The sequence below is a fragment of the Aedes albopictus genome, chromosome 2, assembly GCF_035046485.1.
Source record: "Aedes albopictus strain Foshan chromosome 2, AalbF5, whole genome shotgun sequence".
Classification (NCBI taxonomy): Eukaryota; Metazoa; Arthropoda; class Insecta; order Diptera; family Culicidae; genus Aedes; species Aedes albopictus.
The window spans coordinates 241836678-241857783 of NC_085137.1; the positions used below are offsets into that span (position 1 = coordinate 241836678).

Sequence of the window (21106 nt, forward strand, 5' to 3'; positions counted from 1 at the left end):
TTTATCAAGGTAGTCTAAGCTAGAAACCAAAAGTTGAAGAGTAGTTCTTCTAAATGAGAAACAGCGATTGTTGATTTGTTGAGAAATATTCGAGTACTGGAGAATCAAAGTCACTTTTTATGCGCTCCGTCCCGAAAGGGTTATAAATTGTTAGGAACATTTTATCAGTTTATTTAGTATGTTATACTGTGGTTTGTACATCTCTCCCTGAATTTTAATGTACATATGTGGCGCTCCAGTCATTTCGGGCAGCGATTCAGTACAAAACACACAAGCCGGATCAAACGACTGCCTGTCTTGTGTTGTTGCCCGAATTAGAATGCGTCCTTAGACCAAATACAAGCTATGTAAGCAACAAACGCTGCGAACTAACCATCAAAAATACGATTACAGGATGGACCAATAAAAATAATGAAAACTCGTCATCCTCGGACTTTGTTATCCGTTTGGATAACTGGGCACAATTTATGTTAAGTGGCGTTGTGCGTTTATAAGGTTCCAATGTATGTGTTGTAACATAATTCATCCTGAAATTGCTCCAAATTTCATTGAGAGATTTTTATGAGAATTCCTCAAAAGGTATCAGATAATTCTCCAGATTCCTCCCAAATTTTTTTCAGAGATTCTAATGAAAATACCTCTAAGAACTCTTCCAGAGCCGCCTCTAAGAACAGCCCCAGAGATTGTCCCAGGAATTTCTCCAGAGGTTTCTCTTGGATTTCTGGCAGAGATGCTAAAAACGAGATTCAGAAATTCGATTGATCAAAAATTATTCCAATGAAATTAGTCAAAAATTCTTCCATAAATTCCTTCAGAAATCCCTATATGAAATCGACTCCAAGAATTTCTCTACAGCCCTTTAACCCTCTAATACCCAATCCCGCCTTTAGACGGGGTATAGTTTGAGCATTTTTGTAATTTTTATTTCGTGGAAAATCATTTTTTTTTTATTTTTGGCTGATATTTTGGACTGTTCTGTATATCTCAAAATGGTTTTTCGTGTATTTCAAAGCGTATTTAAATTTTTTAAAAATCATTGAAAAATTGATGTTTTAGTCACCTCTTAGAAGTCATTGTTTATTTTGTATTTAATCGCTACAATTAACATATTTTAAATTTTTCCCAAATCATTCTATCCTTGTTTAATAGTTTAATACACTCTAAAATTATTTTCCTTAATATTACACGGAAAATAAAATTTTCTGTGAAAAAAATTTAAAATAATAATATTTCAAAAATAATCATAAAATCTCAAAATGTTTTCATCTCAAAAAAATTGTTCCCCAAATTGTCTTCCAGGAAAAATATAAAAGTGTGGGGATGTTCAAAAATAAAAATTAGAAAAATCAAAAACTGAAATTCACGAAATCGAGAATTAAAAAGAATCATCTTCCAAGACATGTTTAAATCGATTTTAGATGACGAAAAATGATATTTAGATCAAAATCAAAAATTTGAGTATTAGAGGGTTAACAATCGAGTGTTTATTCTGAAAATTGTTTAAGAAATTCTTTTAGGAATTACTAAAATTATTCGTCCGTTGTTTAAGAAATTCGTTAAGAAATTCTTTAGGAAAACCTTCAAGAAATAAATGTAGAAACTTCCTCCAGGATTAACTCCTGATATTTTTTTTTTTTCAGAAACTCTTCCGACAATTTAACCAGAATTTTTTGAATGATTCATAGGCATCTACTAAACAAAGTCGAATTCCTGGACAAATTCCTAGAAGAATCTCTGGGAGAATCTTTGGAAAAAAACAGCAGGAATTTGTAAATGGATCACTAAAGTAATCGCTGGAGCTATTTCTGAGGGAAGCATGGGATGAACCCAATCAAGAATTACGAGAGAAATCTCCCTAAATTCCTTGAAGTATCTTGTGGCAGTTGTTTGTGATAATAGCTCTGGGGAAAATTCTTGAATGATCACTGGAGGAATTGTTACAAAAATATCCAAAGAAATTCCTAGAGGCACGCTAGGAGCAATTATTTGAGGCACTCTTGAAGGCATTTCTGGACTAAATTACAGAGACTTTTGGAGGAATCACAAAATTTATCGGATGGAACTCCTAGAGAACTTTGGAGTGAAATCTCTAGGGCAATTACTGGAGGAATCTCCGAAAGGATTCTTAGGGGATTTTGAAAATTCCAAGAAGAATTGAGTTCCTCAAATCTGTGAAGGAACTCCTGGAGGAATCTCTGGAAGTATTGCTATATCTTCGGGAATTGGAATAACTCTTAAAAGAATCGCCTTAGTATTTCCCGGTAGAATCTCTGCAAGAAATGTTTGATGAATCTCTTGAATCTCTAGAACAAATTCCTAGATCAATCTCTTGTAAAATTCTTGGAGGAAACTTTGGAGGAATCTTTTGGCCTACAGGAATTATTGGAGGCTTCAATAAAAGAGTTCCCGGAGAAGAATTCCTTAAAAAAATCGCTGATTTTTTGGAGAAATCCCTGGTTGGATTCCTAAAGGAATACAGAAATGTTTGTTTGGAGAAAACTTGAAAAAAAAAAAAATGGAGAAATTCCAGGTTGAATCGTTGATCCTATCTTAATTTGTTTTTGTCTCGATTAGACCTTTCAGATGAGATATAGATTGTTAGTAAACATTTCGTGCACGGATTTGCCCAATCTGTATTGAAATATCGAAATGTTTCTCTAGGATCTCTAAAAAACTCAGAGCTTCTAATGGTTCACTATTTTTTTATAATATTTCTACGAATTTGTACCCAAAAACATCCAGGAATATCAACATTTCTCACGGAATTTTTGACATCCCTTACTAACAAGCAATCCTTTCTGAGATAAACGTGGTGGAGATGCAATGATTCTCGGTCTATATAACAACTTTAGTCTTACTAATATTCTATAAGGACGTGCTCGGCGCCGTTATTGACCTTACCATAGTGAGAATGTTGTTGTGCTAGTCACGATTTTTTTATAATATTTCTACGAATTTGTACCCAAAAACATCCAGGAATATCAACATTTCTCACGGAATTTTTGACATCCCTTACTAACAAGAAATCCTTCCTGAGACAAACGTGGAGATGCAACGATTCTCGGTCTCTATAACAACGTTTGTCGTACTAATATTCCTTACCATCCTCGACGACCGTATTAAGGTCGTGATCGGCGCCGTTATTGACCTTACCATAGTGAGAATGTTGTGCTAGTCCCAAGGTTCTCTGTGCAGTTTCGATTCCTCTGATCAATCATGGAGTGACAACTATGAATTGTGCGGTCATCTATGCTCATTGCTCATGCTCATGTTCATTTCTCACGGAATTTTTGTAAGAGGGGCTGGTAACTACCGCCTTTGATTCGTATGCAGAAAGTCATGGGATCATTCTGACCCGCAATTTTCAGCTTACTTTGTGCATTTCTACTTCCTTCACATTGACATGCAGTCTGACGTAGCAGACGTCATTCTCGCTCAAAAATAGAAGATCACCACAACTCACACACTGACGAAGCCTATAATTGTTCAACGAATCTATCGAAAACTTATACAGAGAATGCGTGTCCGTGCGCAATTACTCCGGAAATTTTGATATACGCTATGGCTAATATTAGGTCTACAATTGCACTGAAAAAATATCTCATATTATTATGTAGGTGTTACACTAAAAGATCCTCCAGAGCTTTGTTGGACTTTCTTTCAGAAACACCTTTAGAACTCCACCATGAAATCTTTGAAATCTGTACCAAAAATTTCTTCAGAATTTCTCTCAGAAATATGTCACAGAAATTCACCGTAAAACACGGATCAACAGATATACTTAACTATTTCAATGTTGCATTCGCGCAGAGCTCCGACGCATTCGTACGAAAAAATAAGCCAATTTTAGAAGTAAATCATGAATATCTTTTCAAGTTGAAGATATCAAACTTTCTGTTTTTGTGAATGATTCAATTTATCGATTTTAGATGAAAAATGCATACCTACTTTACATTTCATCATATCAGCATTTTCGCAGTATGTATTCATCAATATTTTTTCACCTTGATAATATCGAAAAACACCTTGCCCTAAACCAGTTTCCAATGATTAATATGTATATGTACTTACGAAAGATGTTTATTTGTAGTAATCTATTTGTCCACACTTACCTGAAAAAGAGAAGGAAATTTTATTATTGATAACATAATATGAATATATTAAAAAACATAAATAGTAGTTACAAGTATGTAATCAATAACAGTGTTTAAATAAAAAAAATGTCATAAAGCACTACACTGCTGCATGCCCATATTCGCATAGTCGATGTAACCACCAACGTCTGCTCTGATGGGAAAACACGATTTTATAGATTTTTTCCGGATTTACATATGCACCGACTATTTGAATGAAATAATCTGTCAGTTTCGTGGATTACAGCTACAAAAAGTGAGCCGCAATGATTTTAAGATCTTTCATGTAATTTTTCCATATTTAAAACGTGTACGTCAGTTTATGCGACCATTCAGTCATTTTGATGAATGATTACACGGATAAGTTGACGTAACAACCAGATTGCTATGACCGTTATGTTAGCTATTACGGTACCCGTTTTCTGAACACGTGTTAGATTTTTTCCGGAATGTCCGTCTTCTTCTTCTTCTATATGGCTCTACGTCCCCACTGAGACTTGGCCTGCCTCGCTTCAACTTAGTGTTCTTTGAGCACTTCCACAGTTATTAATTGAAGGGCTTCCTTTGCCTGCCATTGCATGCATTTGTATATTGTGAGGCAAGTGCAATAATACACCATGCCCAGGGAGTCGAAAAAAATTTCCCGACTGGAACGGGAATCGAACCCGGGTCTCCGGCTGAATGTCCGTATTCGTGCGTTAAATACATTCTTTGTTGATAAGCAGCAGTCCCGACTCGAAAGAAGATGTACTAACCGTGGTTTCAGAAAAAAAGCTAACGCGTCACATTCTGAAAATGTGAACTATCGGATAGTGCGGTCGAGCGTACCATAAAGCGTGGGCATTAGCCTGGTACACGGTTTATATGGGAAAATGCAAAAAATGGAAAAACTGAAGTTCCTGTATACTTTTTGAGTTCCACTTTGGTCCCATATCAACTGTGCAAAATTTCAGATCGATCGGAAAAACTATATTTTAGCGCCCGCCATTCTTAGTTTTTCATACGATTTACTATGGGGAAATTTTACTTCTACAAAGAAAAATCGCCAGGAGTAACCCCTAGATCCCTAAAAATAAGTCGATGAATGATTTCTGTAGAATACTTTACTAGGAATCAGACCTCCGAAGACAGCAAATCGATGCGACGTTCGTGGAGAAAGTTATAAGGCCTCACCCGATCGATAAAATAACGAGATTTTATTATTTATTGTTATTCCTTACATGTTAAACAGCGTTTGCATGCCATTCGGTTTTCAGTCAATAACTTTTTCCACATGCCTCAGATCGCTTTGCGGTCTTCGGAGGGTTGGTTCCTCGTAAAATTTCCAACAGAAATCATTCATCGATTTATTTTTAGGGGTTAAGGGGCAACCTGTGGCGATTTTTCTTTGAAAAATTGATTTTTCCCATACTAAATCGTATGAAAACTTAAAATGGCTGGCGCTAAAATATAGTTTCTCCGATCGATCTGAAATTTTGCACAGTTGATATGGGACCAAAATGGAACTCAAAAAGTGTACAGGAGTAAAATGTCTTTTTGTGTCCCACGCTAGTGGGCATCGTAGTAAGATTCACAGTTGGTCGGCTTTAAATCAGACCGGACCAACTGTTTTTCAATGATTATGGGAAAATGTCCTGCAAGAAATTGTGATATCAAAGCATGTGCATTATTTCTTGAAATACTATGATTCCTTGGCTTATCTTTTCCTGTCCGAAAAATCGCCTAGTCCAATTTGACTTTCCGCCGACCAGTTTTCTTTATTCGTTTAATGTGTGCAAAATACCGGAATCACCATAAATCCCCAGGCTCTGCGATGGATCCTAACGGCTTCTTCCAATGCACCATGCAATTAAGGCAGTCTATGTTGAAAAGGTTATTTTATGCCTTATCCAAAATATGGTGTTGTACGTATTTATTAAGAAATACCTTTGTAATGTTTACAATTTTTTTTAGGTTTACTTGATAAACTGAAACATTAAGTGTCAACCGCGGGCCTCATTTATTTTTTCTCATATTCGACAAATTACGAAATGTTACGAAACTAATTTCATTTTAATAACCTTGTACTATTCCTCTACACTAAGTTTTTACAATTAAATTAGTAAACATCAAAAGCTCATACACCCAACGCATAATCAGAGAGATATGGATTTAATTTATCTAAGTTTTGGAGGATGTTTACGACTGGGAAGAAATGTTGAACTGTTGTGGCTTTCTCAGTCTAACAGGATTAAAACGGCTATGCCAAACTCCTGACCGTTTCACTTTTGTTAGACTGAAAAGCCACAACAGTTCAGTAGTATTGTTTCAATGATGGTTTTGAAACAAAACGTAAAACTTATAAAAGTTTTGCTGTGGAATGATTTTACTCGTGGCAAACCATGAGTTTACTATTTCATTAATAAAAAAAAAAATATAACTGTTCATACATGAGGTGTTTGGATTCTATACTTAGGAGATTTGACAAACACCCATTTTAGAGTAATTTAAAGTAAGCACGTTAACTGCGAACAATACTCGCCGCTAGCCAAGATCACGGCATATGGCGGCGTTGCATGAACTACGAATTGTACCAAGTATGTAAATAAATCGAGACAGTATGAACCCAATTTTGTCAGCCCCACAAACTGTTTGCTCTCATTAACTTACGGTCAAACTTTAACTAATTCAATCATCACTAAACTACTGCTTGAAAATCTATTTAAATATTTAAGGAGAACAAAAAATGTGTCCTCGAAACAGGCTGACAAAATCGGATTACTGATGTATACTGAAGAGGATAAAACACGACAGGCTGCAGTGGGCTGGGTACGTAGCTCGTATGCCAGAGAAATGACAAACTTATCCCATATTAGCAGAGAACCAGGAGGGAGCCTGGATTCGTGGTAGGGCGAGGTCGTTGGCCTTTTAGGTCTTCCTCAACTGCATTTTGCGGCCCTAAGGGGCTCCAAAATCTCAGGACGACTGGAAGCGGTTGATCCAGTCTCTGGTCTTAACCAGAGGAAACGATTACTTCAATCGGCGTAGACTCACCATGACGAGTTGTAGGCTATCAAGTATCAATTTGTTAAATTATTCGCATGTTGTTGTCAAAGCATCATAAATGTTTCACTATCTACATTGCATCCATAATAAGTATTAAACATAATTGATAATATTCACTATGAAAGTTGTTAATATTGAAAATGATTTTCAGGCATCTGAAATCAAATATTTAGATATCTCAAACATAAATTATGTTTATGTCAATAAATTATCTTAATAAATTATCTCAATAAATTATGTTCAATCACGTTTTATGGGGAGATTTTAGTTTTCTTGTACACAGACGTCAGTATTGCGACCACATGGTGGTTACGTCAAAACGTTCTTTTCAATTTACTCACATGTTTTAGAACAAACACATATTTTTAATAATTGGAGCATATGCTATACATGGTGTAGGATATGTGAAGCTAAAAAAGTGGATTTTGACCTATGTGGCGTTTACGTCACCTATGCGAATATGGGCAGTACAGTTCCACGTTGTGGAGCGCACCAAATGTAATGGTTAAGGAGAAACTTCAGAGAATACAAATATGGCTGCCACAATGGCCGGCTTGGACCCCTACTCACGTTTTCAAGAGCACCAATCTTAAAAATTCGTAAACAAATGCGCTCGATTTGCAAAAGCTGCCTCTTTTAGCAAGTGAGCAAAGCCAGGATAAACAAGTGCGGCTTGGTTTGATGCTTTGTTCGTCAGATTTGTGCCTCTAAAGTTTGTATGAAAAACTGCAATGGGATTTCTTGATGTTTCACCTTAAAGCACGTGACTTTCACGCCGCGGATCTAAGCTCAACTCGAATCCCACTCCCGACATACCAACTCACAAAATGTGAGTTCTTCTTGCAGAAGGAAAGTTCCGTGGGTCCCAGAATGAAATAGCTCAAGGTAAAAAACTTCGTTAGTAATGATTAATAATCTGTCGATACTATACATTATTCAAAATTATTTATGAATGTCAGTTCGGTGTCGATTAATATTCCTATGCACATTAGACCTGTCCACTTTTTAAAAATGTTCTTCAATTCTCAAGTCCACCCCCATATATTGATTGGCATCCAAAAAGGAGTAACTGGTCAAAATTTCAGCCAAGTCCATTAAAATTAGGAGGTACATTTCGTACTTCAAAAAATCATAACTACAGTAAAACTTGTCAAAAATTAATTCTTTTTCCACATATTGAAAGATATACTTGCCTGCTACAAGTTCTCCGAGCAACGTGTGTCAATAAAGTTAAAGGAAACATATGTAATTATCACATTCGTACTTCGATAAACCTTAAAAAGATGAAGTTTTGATAGAATTTGTCCTGGAACACCACAATATACGTATTAAGTTGGATATTCTTAAACGGCAATGTCTAACGTCTTGTGGTTATTTGCTGCTCTGACATCAAGGCTGTACTGCCCCTCTTCGCATGTCAGTCCCATGTTGTTTTTCAAAGCGCCTACGTTTTGTACTATAACTCCAATTATTTTCAAAAAAAAAAATATTCAATTCTTGCTTACCCTTTTCGTGGCACATTTAGCTGTGAAATGAGGCGGGAAAGATATCAAATTTGTTTTAAATGACCTCGTGAGTGACAAAAATATGATTTACATTAGAAACGACATGGGACTGACATGCCAAGAGGGCAGTGTAGGAACTGAGCAAAAATTATTGAAATTCTCGAAAGCCTAATGCATTTACTTTGCTAAGCTATACAATCTAATTAAAAAACGACCGTTACTCGGTGTTTTCATTGTTTTCTTGTAAAGGTACAATCAATACAAGCACTCACATAAGCATCCCCCATAGCCATAAGTGAATTAATTCTCTAATTGCTTCCAACTCCGCTCCGGATCGGTCATTGCTCTTGCTCCGGTCAATGAGTTTAACACCTCTCATTTATGATCTGTGCTACCCGGCTTGGCTCCGAGTAGTGCGCAGCACCTGACCATTACATTCTATACCGCAGGCAACTCCGTGATCATTAACATTCAAATTAAATTTTGCTGCGTGATCACACTTTTAATTGATTCCAAACCAACTGCTTCTAAGCGCGCGCTCGCTGGCGAGCTAATGCTCTTCTCCGCTCGATCGCGACGCCAATCACAGCTGTTCTACGAATCCGGAAGACATCGGACAACAACATCAACAACGGCGACAGCAGCAGCAGCAGATCTGTTGAACTGATTTGTCATAATTCGATTCATTGGCTCGCTGGGTGGCTGCTGTCGACGGTAATTGCAGTGAGCGCTCTCGGCTGCTCCGCATGCTTCCTCGGAATGGATCAAATTTCAGTGCCACCAACATCATTGTGCTGCTGCTGCGGATAGGACTGGTGGGTACACTACACTTGAAGAGTTTGTTGTCATATAGAATGCCACTCCTGTGTGGTATGTGAACGAGCAATGTAATAAACCGCTTAAAGGCACGTGAATGACTCATGTGGTCGGGTCATAGGAGCTGTCACGGACGCACTATGAATGGGGCTCACGTGCGTAGGGTAATTGATCCGATCATGGAGGAGTTAAGCACTGCACGCTATGTCTGAATCAGCAGATTATAAAAATTCAATGTACATCGGGTTTCTTTTCATAGAACATCAGTATGCAAGTTATATTTTCATTTGCAGAAGGTTTCAAAATATTCTATCGGGGAAATTTTGATTTTTCTATCTTTTTGACCGTTTTTCATACAAATTTGCTTTTAATCCTCATTTTTGGTCAATTCCTCTCCCATACAAAATGTATGGAAAAATTTTCACCGATAGAATATTTTGAAACCTTCTGCAAATGAAAATATAGCTTGAATACTGATGTTTCATGGAAAGAAACCCGATGTACATTATTTTTTTTTAATCTGCTGGTTCAGACATAGCGTGCACTGGGTTTATGCTTAAACCACAATTGTATCGCCCCAAGCAAACTTTTTACATGGAACGAATTGAAAATGACAAAATCCATCCTTAATCTACGGGAAAATAACGAAATATTGCCACTTTGATGTTGTTATGAGCATTTTATTCGTTTTTATCTGAAAGAACATTGTGTTCCTAATGTTGCGGTATTTGTTCCTAATGTTGCGGTATTTTGTTCCTATTGTTGCGGTATCCCATTGAAATCATATGGGATACCGCAACATTAGGAACACTACCGCAACAATAGGAACACAGCAGCAAACACATTAAGGAAAATATTTTTTTTTAATAGGTTTTTGGGCAGATCTTTAGCAAACAAATGGTGCAATCTCATAATTTAAGCACCATACTTCTATTAAAAATACCTTTTGGTAACATTTCAGTCGAAAAAGTGCTCAATTGCCATTACCGCAACATTAGGTACTACCACAACGATGGGAACAATTACCCTACTGCTTTCTTGAAAGTCGGAATGGCATAGGTGTAGGCAGGTAGGGCGTGGAGGGTGATTCCATATGTTTTCTTATTGAACGATGCATATATATTTGACAGTGTTTTGTAAAAAAAAAATAGAAACGAATACGAATATAGTAATACAAACCCATTGAGGTCATTAGGGGCCGTTCATAAACCACGTAGACCAAATTTAGGTCATCTCAAACCTCCCTCCCCCTCATAGACTTTTGTCCATACACAAAGTTTTAAATTTGTATGGAGCGTACACTTTGACCAGACTCCCATTTCCCCAAAAAGTATCCGTGTTTATGAACAGCCCCTTAGCTTCTTCTTCCCGGAAATTCTTATCCCTATCTTCTCGTGGTACCAGCTGGATTGTGAGTATCCTTAGAGAAGATCTTTGTGAACTTTGATGTACCTCCGATTTTTCTTCATGGAATGTTAGAATTTCGGCCATAATGTATAAATCCAAAATTTGAAAATATTCTATCGGGGAAAAGATGAGTTAGCTGATTTTTTGACTATTTCTCATACTAAAAATCAATAATTACTATTTTAGCCCAAAAAACGTCCCATACAAAATGTATGGAAAAATTTTCGCCGATGAAATATTTTCTAGTTTTCCGATTATGAATATATAGCCCAAATACTAATCATTTTCGAAGAAAAATCCGAGGTACATGAATGTTCGATAATAATCGAAATTTTGACACCGTGAAGCACCTTCTTCCACACCCTCCATGAACGATACACCAGGAGATTACATCAGCAAATGACCAACCGCGAATTGGTTCTGATTAATGCACGATACTTCTTCGATATTAATGACGTCGGATCCTATTGTGGCACTAACATCGACTCTGGTGACGTCGAACCAGGTGTTGTCGCTTTTAGAGCACTGCTGTAGTGCACTTAAAGCCGCCATATAAACGACGTAGCCGAGAGTACCGTAGGATATGTGGGGGGTCGACGGAACAAATGGTTCAACGAGGAGTGCAGATATATCTTGAAGGCAAAGTGTTGGATATGGCCGTAGATCGATTAAGGTAAACGTCTGTATTGTTTAAGGTTCTAATAACGAATGAACATTTTATTAATGGCTGTCATAGATTATAAAAGTCATGGCTTGCTTGTTCCTAGCTCGTCGCTATCTCCCACACTCCTCCTCGACGGTAGGACACCGGCAGCCTCCCGGAACAGTTTCAGCTTCACGGCTTGAAGTGGCTTGGTCAGCATGTCCGCCACCATTTCTCCCGTCGGGCAGCACCGAAGTTCAATTTCGCCGTTCTGCTGCAACTCCCGGACGTAGTGATATTTTGTTTCGATGTGTTTCGATCGTCGTCCCACGGAAGGTGAACTTGATTGTTTGATACATCCTTGGTTGTCTTTAAACACGATCACCGGACTTGGAATCTCCACGGAAAAATCTTCAAGTATGCGTTGAACCCACCGGAATTCTTGGCAGCACTCAGTTAGTGCGACATATTCGGCCTCTGTACTACTCAAAGTCACACACGTTTGCTTTCTGGCACTACAGCTAATTGATCATCCGGCAAACCGAAACAGGAATCCTGAGGTTGATTTTCTGTCGCTTGAATCGCCGGCCCAGTCAGCGTCAACGTAGATGTGCAACGGAGAGTCATCCACACCCAGCACCAGCTCGAAGTCCATCGTCTCCTTGAGATACCGTAGTACTCTTTTGGCTTCAATCCAGTCGGCTTGAGAAGGGTTGCTTGTTTTTCTTCCCAGAATAGACACGCTTACAGCAATATCCGGGCGAGTGTTGACGGCAACATACAACAACCCACCGATCAGACTTGCGTACTGATGGTTGTTCGGCAAGTTGTCTGACTCCTCTTCCTTTGTTTGGATGTGGCCGGGGCTCAGGGGAATTTTGGATGATTTTGCATCTTGCATTCCAAAACGTTGAAGTAGCTTGTTAATGTATGTTTTTTGCTTCAGGGATACTCCTTGGTTTGTTCGTTGAACTTCAATGCCGAGAAAATGGCGAATGTCTCCCAAGGACGTAACTTCAAAGTTTTGATTCAGTGTTCGAATAATTTCTTCGTACTCCGCTTCTTCCTCACAGGCCACCACGAGATCATCCACGTATACAACCAGGTAGGCGATCTTTCCACCGTTGTTCCGGATGTACAAACACGAGTCGTTTTTTGATTGTACAAATCCCATTTTCTTGACGACGGTATCGAAGGTTTTTGTTCCACACACGGCCCGAGCAGAGGAGAATAGCAAATTGATAACAACATAATCGCATAGCCTGTTTTTATATCATAATTTGTTATTGTTAATTTATCAAAATATATCTTATTAATCTTATTTTGTTATGTTTAAGTTATTGGGATATATCCACCAGATAACATTTTAATAATATATTTTATTGTAGAACAAGTTTAGTTATAATTCTACCATAGAGAATGTACAAATATGTGATGAACAATAACACAACAATAACAAGTTCACAAATTCCCTGTTATTAAGTTGTAATTGATCTTACAAAACATGTTATTGAATTAGTCTTCCAGGAACATTTTTTTGTTATGATATTTGTTATTTTGCCGCTTATGACAGCCAAGTTTATAACATAATATGTTATGCTAATGACATAAAAATTTTAGATCCTTTTATTTAGTTATTAAGCTAAAATAACATATTTTATTATGCTGTTGATATTTTCTTCTGCTCGAAGGCGGCTTGTTTCAATCCATACAGACTTCGTCGTAGGTGACACACGAGACTCGGATCGACCTCTGATCCCGGTGGCGGCCGCATGAAAATATTTTCCTCCAATTTTCCATGCAGGTAGGCTGTCTTCACATCCGCATGCTTGATGATCATACCCTTCTGACTTGCGACAGACAGCAATACCCGGAAGGTCATCTGCTTCACAACTGGCGCAAAAACTTCATCGTAGTCGGTGCCGTATTTTTGCGTAAATCCTTGCGCCACTAAACGTGCTTTGTAGCGAACAACGTTGCCATGCTCATCTTCTTTCCGCTTGAAAATCCACTTCGATCCTATTGCCTTCCTTCCGGGTGGTAACGTGGTCATCTCCCAGGTGCAATTCTTGTTGAGTGACTTCATCTCCTCCTCAATTGCGGCTTTCCACAGGGCGCTTTCTGGCCCACTAATAGCTTCATCGTAAGTTCTCGGTTCAGGAATAAACTTCTTTGCCATGTTGATGGTTTCACTGTACCTTACTGGCGACAGTCCTCGTGTAATTCGCTCCGAACGTCGTATTGGCGTCACTACCTCTTCAGACGATGATGTTAGCGTCTCCTCGCCAGATTCGTACTCCGATTCGCTTTCAATCTCGTTTGCTGCAACGGCTGGCACCGCCTCAGGATCACTCTCGGAAATAATCGCCGACTCGATTTCAACTACGTGGGGTTGCTTTGGATGTAGCTTGATGGCCTTCTCATTCTCCAAAAAACGTGCATCTCGACTAAAAGTGATCTTGTCGCTCGCTGGATCGATGAAACGGTACGCCTTGTGATGGTCCGAGTAACCCACAAACGTCATCTTCGTTGCCTTCGGTTCCATTTTTGTACGGTTCTGCGCTGGGATGTGCACGTACGCTTGACAACCAAACACGTGCAGGTGGTTAACGTCGGGTTTTTGTCCATGCCATATTTCTTGAGGAGTCATCTTGACGGATCTGCTGGGCAACAGGTTCTGCAAATACGTTGCAGTATTGACCGCCTCGGCCCAATAGCGGTAGCTCATTCCAGCGTCCAGTAACATGCATCTTGCCATTTCAACCAGGGTTCGATTTTTCCGCTCTGCAACGCCATTTTGCTGTGGCTTGTAGACGGTGGTGTATTGCGGTGTTATTCCCTTCTCTTGGTAGAATCTTCCCAGCTGTTTCGCTTTATATTCTCCTCCTTGATCCGAACGGATGGCTGTCGGATATAGTCCAAAACGGGTGTGCACCATCTCTGCATACTCCTGGATTTTCTCCACTGCTTCGGATTTGCGCTTCAGGAAATAGACTACAGTATAGCGGCTGAAGTCATCTATCATCACCATGAAATATCTTGCTCCTCCTGGGGTTACTGTATTCATCGGTCCGCAGATATCGGTGTGCACCAAGTCGGCTATCTTCGTGGATTGTGGTCTGGTGTGATGTAGAAAAGGCAATCGGGCCATCTTACCTGCCAGGCAACACTCGCAATCTTCCTGGATGGAGCAGTCTTGAATGGGCAGGCCAGTCGTGAGCCCCTCGCGATCCATGCGTTGAATTGCTTCCACATCACGATGTCCAAGTCTTCGGTGCCAGTTATGCAAACAATTCTTCGGATGTTGTTCCGCAACCGCCAGCGCATTGCCCTTCGAAACTTGCAGGTTGTAAAGGCCGCCTCGTCTGGCAGCCACCGCAGCTACAAAGTTGTTGTGCTCGATAGAACATTCCTTGGCACTGAATCTGACCTCCGCACCCTTGTCGGCTAGTTGACCAACCGATATCAAATTCGCGTCGAGTTCTGGAACATGAAGCACGTCCGACAATGTGATAACCGTTTCCTTACCATTTTTGTTACGGCAGCGCAGTTTTCCTGTTCCTCTTGCGGCTACTTCAGTTACTCGACCATCAGTTAGTGTTACGGACATGTTTGATACGGGCTTGATGTCTTCGAAAAAATCTTCATCGCTACACATATGGCTGGATGCCCCGGAGTCTACGATCCATTCCTTCATCGCAGGACGCTCCCGAACTGTGGGTAGGACAGTCGAAGAAGCAGCAACAAACGCAAAATCTGCCGGATCGTTCTCCTTAACGGCTCTAGCTCTTTGTTTGGACATCGGTGGTTTCGGTTTGAACTTGCGCTTTTCATCCGTCTTCTGATTCAGCAAACGACACTCACTTTTCACGTGACCGGGTTTCTGGCAGTGATGGCAGATGATACTCTTGGGTCCAACTTCGGCACGCAGCATGGTTTCCGCGCGACCCGATTTGTCACTTCGCTTCAAACATTCATCCAGTAACTTATGCTTGATTACGTCCATCGTCAGTTCGTCCTCCGGGCGGCTCTCCAAAGCCGTGGTTAGCGCTTTAAATGATGATGGAAGGCTTCTCAGAACCAACACTACTGTCAGGGTTGCCCCGAGCTCCAATCCCGCGTTCGTCAGCCTCTGGAACATGTCTTCCATTTCATGAAGGTGGTTCTCCATATCGTCCCCATCGGTGTACGTCAGGTTGCAGATTTTCTTGAGGATCGATACCTTGGTGGTGGGCGACGTCTTCTGGTAATGGTTCTTGAGCGTGTCCCAGATCTCCTTGGCTGAATTGCACTTCCGGATCAACGATTGCTGCATGATCCCAACGAATAACGAGATTGTTCCCTGGGTCTTGGCATCTCCATTCTTCCAGGCTTCGGTGACGGGAACCGGCGGAGAAGTTGTGGCAAACTTCCAAAGCTCTTCCCGCATCAGCAAACTCTTGACCTGGAAACTCCAATTTTCATAATTATCGCTTCCTAGCCTCTCGATTCCAAATTTGTCCATCTTGATAGCTTCCGGCAAATCCAATTGCGGCGGACTCTTCACAGGACTTGAAATTAGACTTCAATATTCTCCAAATTCACAGCTGGCCCATAACCTGTTGGATATGGCCGTAGATCGATTAAGGTAAACGTCTGTATTGTTTAAGGTTCTAATAACGAAAGAACATTTTATTAATGGCTGTCATAGATTATAAAAGTCATGGCTTGCTTGTTCCTAGCTCGTCGCTATCTCCCACACAAAGAAAGCAGAGCGGACGGTGAAGCTGCAGCATGGATCTCAACAGTACATGGAATAATATTTACATCAGGCCATTCCTGAAAAAAAAGCCACCTGGCATAACCGGAGTGCGAGGAAATGGAGCTGCTGTTCTCAAGAAACACGGATGTTTTACCTGAAGCTCAACGCATCACGCATCAATGGCTTCGTGCCACAACACACGGATGTGATGTGATTGAAAGGTGGAAGAAGCACTTCGATGAGTACCTGATCGGCGCGGAGAACGTAGGCACGGGGGACCTAAGCAACGAAAGAAACGACTCCATACGTAACGCTGAGGGAAGTTCAGGATGACATTCAGCAGCTCAAAACAATAAGGTCGACCACCTACCGGTCAATGGTCAGGATCTAGGAGACCGTAAAGCTACTGAAATGGAAAGATTGGGTAATTCTTCCGTGGAAAGTTATCAAGCCAGTTTCATCGACGGCCGATCAACAATGGACCACATCTTGACAGAATGATAAATTGTATACTAAGACCCAACGCTTCATATACCTCAATGCGACATATGATAGGGACTTTCATGCCAATCACCTTTTCTGCTTCCAAACCTAGCTACGCTTCGGTAGAACGGTGTTTCGAATGCACTAATTAGGGCAGTTTATTTTGTTATTGTTTGGAAATCGTTTTCCCGAAAGCAGCATTTGTGATAGATTTGGATTGAACCTTATCGTATTATCCATCACAAAGAACGCAGTCGTGGTTGATGTCATAAATCAAATCCGGCAACCGTCAACAAACGCGCGTCTAACGACATTGAACGTGGCACACATTTATCGGTCGGTGAAAGAATTCCGCGTTTATGTGGTACATATGACGAACGTGTCTGTTTCTGACGTCGTCGCGCGCGACACATGCGGCTGAGCTGGGCGGAGAGTGGTGTTGCATCAATACGTGAGTTGCGTTCGATAAAACTAACAAAGGGCATGGCAGCAGTTTAGTTCGGCGCTGCTGCTCGCTTTTGCTGCAGCACTCAAGTGCGGTGTGATAAAATGTAGTTATGGAGGAAAAACACCACTCATCGTGCAAACATTCGGTAAACGTTTGCTGGTTTGGCGTTGGCAGGAGCACGTGTTTCTTTCAACTGGCAAATATGAGCTAATGGGCTGTATGATGGTAGCAAAACTGTTTGCAAACATCGAACACCACAGCCTGCCTGGAGGACAACAATATGGGGGCGTTTTGAAAGCAAAAAGAAAACGCGGAGTAAGTGGCTCTTGAAATGGAAAGAATTGTGATGATATGAGCCAAGGGATGAGTCACAGGAAAATCCATAATTTGCTTTTATTATGCAGGAATTTAATGAGAAGGTGAACGCAAATATAGAATTGCGATGACTGATGTCAATTTTGGAGTGTCTTGTTAGAATTATCATTACTTAATTCGATACATAAACTTCCCTATCAGGAAAATGCACCTGTTGAGCGATTGTAACAAATGATAACTAACATCTGCAAAGCCACCCACACTGATAACATATTATCTTGACAATACATTTCTTCTAATCGGTCATATCGCCTGAATGAATAGGTTATCAGTTTGCGTGGCTAATCTGAACAAACAACAGCCGTAGGCATGCTCATCGTAAGAACATGTACTTAAGAGTAAATCTAAAAAAAAACCAAAAATCTGTTATCAGAGAACACACAGTACTTCAACCTAAATTCCACGATCTCAGCCATTGCTTGGTAACTCACATATTGTTTCATTGCTTGCCAATTGCCATACAGTTGCCATAAAAATCTCCATCTGCTTTGCTCCTGCTCGATTCACATAAAGTATCTTTAATTGCAGCCCAAACTAATTAGCAAAACCGTTTGAAAGTACTTAAGATACACTCGCTCAGCTGTCTCATAAAAAGGTCTCCAACAAAACATCGAACACAACCATGGCCATCGTGGCGGTGGTGGCAGCAACAGTAGTAGGTACTGAACAAAATGCCATTCATGCAAAAATAGAACTCGAAGCCATAAAAACGAACCAAATGAACTGATGAAGTGCAATTATTAGTTGTTCATATTTTTTCTCTTTGGTGTACCTACTTTGTTGTACCGGACCGGTTGTCACTAACTGTGTGGCGGGCGGGTTAGTTTTTCCAATTGTTGCTGTTGGAAACTTTTTTTTTAGACAAACGACCCTGGTGCACTATGGGATAATGGGCGCGTTAAATGCCGGACCATTACGTAATGGATTGCTTTGTAGGAGTTGTGGCTCTTTCAGTTTTCGTCGCTTTTTATTATTGACTGTATTGTTGGCTTTTTGTTTGCAGGATCTTTGCATTTTATTGTTATAATAGGATTACTTTTAAAGACCAAACTTTCGGCGCTCGTTTATATCGATAAGTAGGGATCCTTGTCAAAGTGAATTCCTTTGTAGCTGGTAATGCATATGTGGCAATACGATATTGGCAGAAAAAATCAGCACTGCATAGCATGAACTTTTGCGCAAATCGTGAATAGTTAATAGCAAAGTTAAGTGTATCCACAGTAGATTTCGCTACAACTTACAATTATTATTATTATTATTTTATTATAGAGATTTTCAGTCTTAGGCTGGTTCATCTCTTTGAAAGTATGACGGAGATAAAGGGGAGAAGAGGAGAAGAGGAGAATCCTGATGAAGTCAGGAAGGGGAAAGGGTTTAACAGAGTTTTATTTGCGTAGTATGAACGTGAAATTAACTGGCAATTGATGGTCCTGCTGAGTATGTCATTGTCTGGCTTGGTAAGTCTTGTCGAAATCCATCGGGGTACGTTTTTGTTGCAGGTCAGTGTTTTTGGTTTTGGTTCCAAATGATGGTTTGTTCCAAATAGAGTTCTGTGGTTGACCGTTGTCCGTGTCAGGCTGAGTCTTTCGTTGGCTTTAGGGAGTGAATGTTTGGTTCCTTAAAGGTGTCCGTTTTTGTGCTGGGTCATTATCAGGATTTGTGATTACAAGTACGATTTCAAATAAAAACTGAACTAAAAATGACGAAGATATAATTTTGCAGATTTATGCAAAATGGTACAGCCCAAGTGGCCTTGGTCCAAGAACCTTTCGTTCATAAGGAGAATTTCTATTCAAAAAACCTTGTGAACCCGGTGTTTGCTACTTTCAGTAAAAATAAAATGGCAAACTCGCGCGTCATGCCTCGAGCCTGTGTGCTTGTCAACAACGCAATATTTGCTACACTCATCTCTGAACCAACCACCAGAGATATATGTGCTATCACAATTGATGTATCTGTTGGAAACCTCAACAGGAAATACGTCTATTGTTCGGTTTATTTACCGCATGATGAACCATCCCCTACGGATGCTTTCAAACAAATCATCGCATACTGTACTTCAAAAGGCCTTCCGCTAATTGTTGGCAGTGATGCTAATACTCACCATATCATCTGGGGCAGCTCTGACATTAACTGGAGAGGCTCCAGTTTGATGGAGTACTTAAGGACAAGGTATTTGGAGTACATAGCTCAAAATTTCTAGAGCACCGTTTTTTAGAACCGTTTATCCATTTTCATCCAAATCCGCGGTTCTAAAAACACGGTGCTCTAGAAAATTTGATCTATGTACTACAAATACCTTTTCCTTAAGTAGTACAGATCTTGCATTACTTAACATTGACAACCGACCAACCTTCATGGTATGTGCTAGAGAGGAACTGGGATCTTTTTTCTGATTTGGTTGCGGCCAAATTTCATGGATACTCACCATCCATTGACACTCCAAGTGATTTAGATGATACCGTTGATACTACAACGACCTTCATCATAGAAGCTTTTTAAGAAGCATGCCCTCTACGGTCTGTAAAGATCAAAAGAGGAACCCCATGGTGGAACTCTGATCTGGCGAAACTCAGGAAACAATGTAGAAACAGTTGGAACAGACGACGTTCGGTTGGTTCGAAGGCTTTCAGGTCGGCTCGCAAGGCCTACAGGAAAGCTCTCCGGTCTGCTGAACGATCCGGCTAAAAAATCCTTTGTACAAATGTTTCCAGTTTGAGTGAAGTCAGTCGGTTAAACAAAATCCTTGCGAAATCTAAGGATTTCCGAGTGAATGAACTTCGTTTGCCAAATGGCGATCTGACTTCCTCTGATGAGAAAGTTCTGGAATGCTTATTCAGCACACACTTTCCCGGATGTGTGGATATTACATCTTCGGATGAACCTGATGTCTTTTCTTGTAGTTATGATTCCCTGGCCCCGGCTCGGAGTATAGTAAATATAGAATCGATTGAGTGGGCACTTAATAGCTTTGCTTCTTTCAAATCTCCTGGGACAGATGGGATTTATCCTATTTTGCTTCAGAAGGGATTTGATTAATTCAAACATGTTTTGAAAAAAAAAATATTTTTTTGCAGTTTTGCTACAGGTTATATTTCCAAATCTTGGCGGGATATTACTGTAAAGTTTATTCCGAAAGTGGGTCGTGCGTCGTATGAAGAAGCAAAGAATTTCAGGCCAACCAGTTTGACCTCTTTTCTTCTGAAATGCTTAGAACGCATTGTGGATCATCACATCCGTGATGTTCATCTGGCCAACGTGCCTCTTCATGTGAATCAACATGCCCACCAATCTGACATGTCCACTGTGATTCTTTTACACAAGGTTGTTTACGATATAGGAAGCATTCACTCAAAAGCAATCTTGTTTGGGTGTACTCTCAGATATCGATGGTGCCTTTGACAATGTGCCTTTCGATGCCATATTGTAAGCTGCACGGAGTCATGGTATATCTCCAATGATTTCCAATTGGATTCATCAAATGCTCAAAAACCGATATCCCTTCTCGAC

General features: G+C 40.0%; 1 protein-coding gene across 5 annotated transcripts in view; it reads right to left on the reverse strand.

Moving 5' to 3' along the window:
* LOC109622866 (phospholipid-transporting ATPase VD) overlaps positions 1 to 21106 on the reverse strand; it is a 252076-nt gene that overhangs the window by 91121 nt on the left and 139849 nt on the right. The window lies entirely within an intron of this gene.